We start from the raw sequence: 8,249 nt of genomic DNA, 5'->3' as shown, positions 1-8,249 counted from the left end.
ATCTTAACGCAGACTATATGGTACACATTTTATTCGAGTGACGACAAAAATGCAGACAGCCCAGCTCTGAGGCCAGGCACGAAATGATAACCCAAACCGGGAGCATTATTTTTTTTTTTTCTAGAAAAGATTTTTCTCCAATGTTGGAGAAAAGAAACAGCCCTGAGGGGTTTGGAGTTGAGCCTGAAACACCACAAAGGGTCAATTACATAAGGGTCTAGCTTTCTAGGCCCCCATGGCCCTACAACTCAGTCTGGGCCAATGGGACACTGAGGGTCACCAAAATCCTAGCTGCTACCAGCTTGGGGAGGAGGGAGAAAGAAGAAAACTCAGCACTTGTTCAGAGCTAAGGGGCTGGAGATGGGGAGGGCAGGACAAATGTTTTCAGACTGGGCTGATAAGCAGAATAGAGTAGGAGAGGATTGGGCAGTTGGTTGAAGGCTGGTTTACTGTGTCCAGCTCAGGCTTTTCACCTCTATCAAACCATACTTTCATACATACACTAGCTTCTACATGTTCAGCTATTCTGGTGTTTAGGGACAGAGAATGAGAGAAGTAAGGATCTCTGGAGGGCAGAACCAGTCTGCTTTACCTCTTTGAGACCTATGATGCAATAAGAAAAGATCTCAGGAAAATAAGCTCACAAATTTTACCTAGACTAATTTTTCCTAGAAAAGAAAAACCATAGTAAAATGGTAGAGAATGGCTAAGAATCATGGTAGAACTAGAGAGGTAGCCTTCTTCCCTTACCAGCTCTCTAGCATACCCAGAGCCTTCTATGCTGTCTCTCATCATACCTTCTAAGGAATGGTCATCAGAGCTGAACAAGGTTCTGGATAACTTAATGACCTAGTTCAACTGTACTAGACCCCACACAGTACACACACACACATACACACACCCTCTTTCCACTCACTGAGCCTTAGGAATGGAAGAGGGAGATGAATCCCAGGGTTCTGTTGGGATCAAGGACAAAGAGATCTCTATCACCACAATTCCTAGACTCAGACTCTGTCTTGTGATTCCTTGGGCTCCTGGGGTCCCATCAAAGTAGCCAGGGAGATTTTTATCAGGACAATCCACTAGGAGTTATAAGAACCCAATAAAGTGGGGAGGGGAGGAAGGGATATAACTTTCTTGTCTCTCTAACAACCTAGTCTTCTCCTTTTATTGAATCCCTAACCCAACAAGCCCAGCTTAACATCCTGATTTCAGATTTTCTTTTTTCTCCACTTCCAAGGGCTTCAGAAGTTCTAGTTCCACTGTAGAGGAGGCTCAGAGTAGCAAAGTTCTCGAGTAAAAGTGATTTAGAACATTGGAGGAGGGGATCACCAGCTGGCCCCTCAGAATCCCAGAACAATGATGTTTCAGCATTCCCCTTCTCAAAAACAGCTGAAGCACTTACAGACCAAGTGCAACAAAGAAACAGTTTGCTTGACCATTAGGAGGGTTTGAGGCCCTCTGATGAATCTTCATCCCCAATGCCTGTGTGGACAGAGACAATCTCCCCATGCCTAGCTCTCCTCCTTCATCATGGGATCTGGTAAGCCCAGTGTGAGAAGTCTACACTGAAAGTGAAAGCCAGTCTCAGAAAAGGCTACCACACCTTCTACTAAGGAAAAATGAGTCTGGGCTTTAATTCTAACACATAAAAGAGGCAAATGGAGCGGTGTGATTGAAGGTGATTTAGAAAGTAAGGGATCTCAATGATTTCTGATAAGAGTTTCCCTCTTCCTGGTTTTTCATCCTAATCCTTCCTACCTGGCCTGTGGCATTGTCCCCAAACCAGCCCTGCCCAGAAGACAAACAAACAAGCAGGAGTGTTGACAGAGGCCAGCTCAAACCAGCTATCACTCCTATCCTATCCTTAATGCCTTCAGAGGAGGGTGTAAAGGTCCAGGTACCATAGCCCTTCAAAACTCCTGCCCCTTAGCTTAAGGACTACAGGAGACCAGGAAGAGGAAGGGTAGGAAACCAACCAGAAAACTAACCCTGGAATAAAGTCCTGATGATGGAGTTGGTGGAAAGAATGCCCAAGTCTGGACCTACCAGTGGATTAGCTCAGGGCCAGCCTAAGTATTCAGAAAACGCAAGCATTTCTGTCATACATATACATTCTCTATGCTATCAGATGCTCTTGCCCAGAAAAAATTGTCACCCTTTCCTTGCTCTGATCTGACTCAAGTAAATACAACATCAAATTTTACACTTTCAGAGACTGTGTCGTTTGATAGCTATTGGTCAGGACACAGGATCATCACCTAGTCTACCATCACTACGTACATATTTGTTATTTGTTGCTGGAGATTGAAACCAGGGACTCCTACATGCTAAGCTCATGCTTTATCACTGAGCTACACCTCCAGCCCTATTATTACATCTTGTTAGAAGAAAAGAAGGGGAAAGGGCTTAAACAAATCCATCAACTCATTAATATGGAAGATAAAGAGGGCTCTGATTCTGTGTCCACTCTTCTCCAGAATTCTTTTCTTAACTGATTCAAAGTTACTTGACAAACTATAAAGGTACCCCACACAATTTTCAAAATGAATCTCTACTTTTGCCCCCTTCCCCAAACCCTTCTCCAACCATACTTGAAGCAATTTAATAAAACTAATGGTTCCTGGAGCACTTCCAGAAAGGTAAATTAAAAGGGGTATCCTTTAATTGCCCCCACCTGCCCCCATGAGGATCAGAAGGGAATAAAAACTTCTAAAAGGTAAGTGTATATATAGAGAGTAACCATGGTCACAATTTGAATTCAGAGTTGGAGTTCATTTGCGCTATAGCCTAATTTAGAGTTCACTTCTATAAAGCCCAGAACATTATCTGGGATCATGCTGGCAGACATGGAAATGCTTCAGAGTGTACTCCCACAACTTCAGCTCTCTGTATAACTGAGATTGATGGTTAACATTCTACTTAGTTAGAAACTGAGGACACAGCCAAAGACTCCATAGTGCTGGTGCAGGGACAGAGGAGGGAGGGCTCATATCACTCTTCCCCTCCAAATCTGAGATAGAACAGAACCAGGAGCTAAGGGCATAGTGAGAAGGGAGAAAGGAAGGAAAGGAATGGAGAGGAAGAGCTAGACAGAAACCAAGCACTCTTTTGCTGATTGGTTGGTTGCCATGTGACCCTGCTTAGCACATTTCTCATTGGTTGCTTGCCCTCTTCTAGGGTGAAAGAACTAGGAACAAAATTAGAAGCCTTTGGGGTTGGCTGGGGCACACTGGTACCTGATTGCCTACCCACCCATTTCCCTCTAGGGATGATCAAATGCAGATCCCTGAAAGGGAGTGGGAAAAATCTCAGACTCCTTTTGTGTTTGTTGTCTTGTTTCCAGGTGAAAACAACAAAACAGTAAAAAACTGACCTGAGGCAAATTATTTAAGGGGAAGAAGATCTAATTTGTGACAGGAAGGGGGATGGTATTTAAATGAAAATTTTTAGCTTAAAAACCAGAAAAGAGGGTGAGGAAGTCATTGAATACCTCAAGAGATGTTGGCTATGTAAATCTGTTACATAGAAGCCCACACAGCCCTCTACACAAAAAGGGAACAAAACTGAGACTTGGCTAGGAGTCAGAGAAGGTGGTGAAGTCTTGCCAGGGTGTGAGACTTTGGTTCTGGCTAAATTCCTGGCAAAACACCATTGACCTCTATGCTAGGGCCCTGGGGAGGCTTATGGGAGTGCAAGAGTCAAATTATAGGCCATGGAAACTCCCAACTCCCCAAGCTTGGATGGGAAAGTTTCCAGAAACCTTCAAAATTACAGACTGGTGGGGAGGAGAGAGTTGAGGAGGATAGGTAAAGTGGGGAGGAGAGAACTCAGGAGGAAATAGGCTACTGGAGAGAATCCTCTGGGATCCAAACACTTCCCAGGGAAACAAAGATCTCAGGCTGGAGGATGAGAAAGGCCAACTCTTGGAATACAATTCTTCTCACAGTGAGACTCTGCTTGACTCCTGCTTTGGGGTCTCTGTCTTCCCAGAGTCTGCCTAGCTATTTCTACTTGATACTCTCCCCTTCCCTAGTCCCTTGGGCTTGGGTATCTGAGTGTGCTAACAGCATTCCCTCTTCATCACCCAAATGCACCTTTCCACAAAGCAGGTACCCAGACCTCTCTGGCTCCAAGGCAGCCTCCCCTTCCGGAAGTTTGTTCCCTCTTCTCCACTCCCCTTTCCATCTCCTGTTGGCCTTCTGCCTGCTTCTGGAGGAGACTGAGTTCATATGTTGTCACTTTCCTGGCTTAGCTCCTGGTGACAGTGACGCATGGGAGTGAGTATGCACTCTCAGGTGTGGAGGACATGTGCCTCCCATGCCTGATTCTTTTGCTACTCCTCCCCCCGGAAAACTGAAGGGAGCCCCTCCAAAACCCCCTGAGGAGTGACCCCAGGATACAATGCCCAGATTGGGTCCTGTTACCTCTATCCCATAAAGATCACTCCTCAGGATGGAAAGCTTTCTAGTCCAGCAAAGATATTGTCTCTATTCCCTCCCATCCAATACACATTGATATTACATTCACAGAGAAAAAAACCTCTAGGCCTCCTGGGGCCTAAGTTTTACCTGAGCCAAGGACTAGAGATGCCAGGAAGATCCCAGCAGCTAGAGGCAGGGGGAAGCATGAACTGCACTGGCCCCAGACAAAGACCCCAGACTTTGGAGACTGGGACTGCTGCCCACCCAGGCCTAGTGGTGAGGGGCGGGGGAGAAACTTTGGGAGCAGTCCAGGCAGCAGCCTTTGGGTCTGAAGCCACAAAGCCCTCCTTCCCTGCCTTTCTCCCCAGCTTCCCTTTCTGCCTGGATTCTGGGCCACTAGCCAAGGACTGAACTGGCCCCTCCCTGGAACAGAAGACCCCAGAGGCACTTTGCACTTGTGTCTAGAGTTTACACACTCGTACAAACAACAAATAGAAACAACCCATGTCTCTGCCACTGGCTTCCTTCCCAACTGAGAGGGAGTGAGGAGGACCTTGCAAAACTCTAAGGAACCATGGCGTCTTTCTGGTTTACATTCAGAGACAAAACGGGGTAGGGAGGAGAAGACTGGTTTGGGGAGACAAGTTCCCCTCTTCCTACTTCCCAGCCGCTTCCTCTCCTCTCCCACCCCAGCATGGGGAGGCTTCCCCCCTCCCCTTAATGAGTAGGAACTGCCTTCTTTCAAGTGGTGGAGGCGGGGGAGTTAGGTAAATGGGAGAAAGAGTCTGAGAGAAAGAGAGAGAGGGAGAGAATTAACTTACAGCGTTCGCCTGGGATTCATTTGCGAAGATGTAACCTCTCTTGCCATCATCCCCAGCGCCGTAATCCCCTCTAACTGCCAGGCCCTCTGTCCTAGCATTAAACCTCACCAGCAGCTGCGTGGCTGGACAGTTAAGATTATATATGATGTAAATATATTGTGGGTTTGTCAGCTCTCCCTACACCATAAAACTTGGTTTAATGACATCACGTGGTCCCCCAAGAGCCACTCACGGGCTTGCCTTCGGGCCATTCACATAAATAACCTCCAAAAGTTTCAAACTCCTAAATTCACATAGAAGCTGTGCCTATTTTTCTAATGCTCAGTTACACTAAAAAGCCCTCGTGCTTCTTTTTTGCCCCACCCCCCCCCCCCCCTTGCAGGGTGGGGAGGGGAGAGAGGGTGGATACTTATTTATTTATTTACTTACTTAGTTACTTGCTTATTTCCATAAGGACCTGTCGCCTTCGTGGTCGTGTTGATATTTTTTCTTCCTATTTTTTTTCCTCCTCTCTCCTCTAATTGCTCAGAGTGGGCCGTGTCCCCTCTTCCCACTCCCCCGGGAAGGTAAGTCATGCTTCTTCCCCTTCTTTCTGGCTGCCAGAGTGGGTGGGTTCCAGGGAAAAGTGGAGAGGCAGGCTTGATGGTCTCCTTTTGGGACCCAGAAGCCCCTTCACTTACTCCTCCAGAGCAGTGCCAGACCCTGGTACCTGGAGATTGTTCCAGGAGGATGGCTGGTGGGGCAGCTTCCTCTGGACCCTAAGCAGAAGCTTCTGCTCAGGGGGAAAACAAGGGTCTGGGTCTCACCCACCCCCAGTGCAGGGGAGTAGATCCAAGGCCTGTGGCTCCTCTGCCGCTGCTGGCGCTGCTGCCGCTAAAGCTGAGGCTGGGCCTGGATGCAGGCCTGCAGGCTGTGACAGGAGGGAAGAGAGCAGGCGTCTCCCTAAGCCTGGCCAAGCTGAGGCAGTCCTTCAGCTCCTTCAGGGAAGGGGAGGCCCAGACCCTGCTGGGAAGAGGTGGACAATGCCAGAGGGAACTGTTGCACCTTGCCTGATGGGTTTGAGCAACATTGTCCCCAGTCCCAGTAAAACCCTTGGTTCTCCCCTGGTCTAACTCCTGGGGAGGAAGCACAGGCCCTCTGCAGCCTGGGAGGCTGGTGTGGGTGAGTGCAGGCGACATTGCCTCTTTCTTAGTTAACTGTTACCCACCGGAGATGCCAGTGCTTCTTCATGCTTCACTGCTCGCCCAATAGTTTTACTCAGCATGGAGAAAAAATTAAAATAACTCCCTGAAGAAAATTACACATTTTATTTCAGAGAGGGGGGAGAGGGGGGGAGAGAGAGAGAGAGAGAGAAAGAGAGAGAGAGAGAGAGAGAGAGAAGAGTAGAGTTAGTGCTGGTGGGCTGGGCTGACCCTCTGTGCAAGTTGAGGAGAGATATCACTGGTGCTCTAACCAGGCCTAAGTGCAGTATGAAGGGGAAGGGTAATAGCAATGGGTGCTAATCATGGAGTGAATAAAAGCTCTTGGGTCTTCTAAAAATGATGGACTGGTAGCCTAGAGAGTAGGATGCAGCAAAGTCAGTCCTTATAATAAATCCAACGAGCATAAGCATTAATAATCATAAATATTCCCCCTGCCCCTCCCCAGAGCGCCTCTGCTCCCTTCCTTCTTGGCTGTCAGAGCAGCCCCTTAGCCCAACTCCAGAACCCCACCCCACCAGTGCGGGGGGCCTAGGCTAGGCTCCAGGAAATCACCCCATTGTGGGAGGTGGGAGAGGAAATGCAGTAAAGTTTTATGGACCCTTTTCACATTTGTTTCTCCTATAAAGTGCTTCCTCCCCCAATTCATCCCAGGAGCCTGGAGGAGAGAGGAGCAGAGCCTAGGCCCAGACCAGACTCAGAGACCACCTGAATTAGCTGCCTTTCCTCTCCCTAGAGGCTACTCTCCCTCTTCACACAAAATCTGAGCCTGAGATAAATGATGGCAAAAAGACATGACACTGGCACTGGTCTATACAACTCTTATCCCATTTAATTGTTCTGCATAGCCCTAGACCTCCTAGGAGGAGGGGGAAACCACTTGAACATTTCCTGCCAGGCAGGTATACACTGCATATTGCTCTCCCTCTCATCTCCCCAGCATCTTAGAAAGCTGAAGTACACCTAAGTCAATTTCCCCAGCACCACTTTGTCCAGCAGTACCAACTCTCTGGGAGGTCCTTCTGGAGCCAAGTGGGTCCTTAGACTAGGGGCTCAACCCTCTTATGTCCAGTAAAGCCCCAGGACCACCTAGCCCTAGGGGAGATCTTCAGAGACCTATAAGGGCCTGAGTCTGAGCACGGCGGAGCCACTGATTCTCCCTACACATCAGCTCTGGTGTGGAATGAAGGACACTGCCAGTCTAGAAGTCTCAGATACACCCAGCCAAGGTGGGAATGAATGTAGAGGCCTGAATACCCTGGGTAGCCACTGCATGGGAAAATGCCAGTATGGGAGGACCGGTGCGCTCCTCTTCCCTGGAGGTCCTTCTTAGAGCTAAGAATCAAGAAAAGAACTCACGTTCACTTCCCTCTTCTTGCTGTCCCTAGAAGTACCTAAAAATATTTTTTTTTTTTAAAGGAGAGGCTTAAAGACTGTAGGCCTCCCCTTAACCCTCACAGCTCATTTTGACACTTTGCCCCAGTACATGCCCTAAACAGACAGGAGCCACTGCATCTTTAGTCCTGTTCTCTCTTGGTCTTTATTTGATATGACAAAATATAGTTTCAGGAAGAACCCCGGAGTCAATAAATAGTTGGGCAAGAGCGATGGAGCAGGAGGGAAAGAAAATCATGGCACGAACTGTGGGATGGCATGGAGCCTCTAGGATCACTTGCTGGGGTCCTGTGGCAGGAAACCCCAATAGCTGAGCTAGCTAGGGGGTTGGGGCTGTGGACCTGAGAGGGCATGCAGCAGGCTCGGATTGGGTAGGCTCCCAGTCTTTTTTTTTTTTTTTTTTTTTTCCC

At 48.1% G+C, this 8,249-nt stretch overlaps 1 protein-coding gene across 1 annotated transcript in view; it reads right to left on the bottom strand.

Moving 5' to 3' along the window:
• Hoxc4 (homeobox C4) overlaps nt 1–8,249 on the bottom strand; it is a 62,137-nt gene that overhangs the window by 13,991 nt on the left and 39,897 nt on the right. The window lies entirely within an intron of this gene.

This window comes from Marmota marmota, unplaced genomic scaffold, assembly GCF_001458135.2.
Source record: "Marmota marmota marmota unplaced genomic scaffold, marMar, whole genome shotgun sequence".
NCBI classification, from domain to species: Eukaryota; Metazoa; Chordata; class Mammalia; order Rodentia; family Sciuridae; genus Marmota; species Marmota marmota.
Note: the sequence above shows the minus strand (reverse complement) of the source record. Positions and strands in the feature narration are given on the sequence as shown.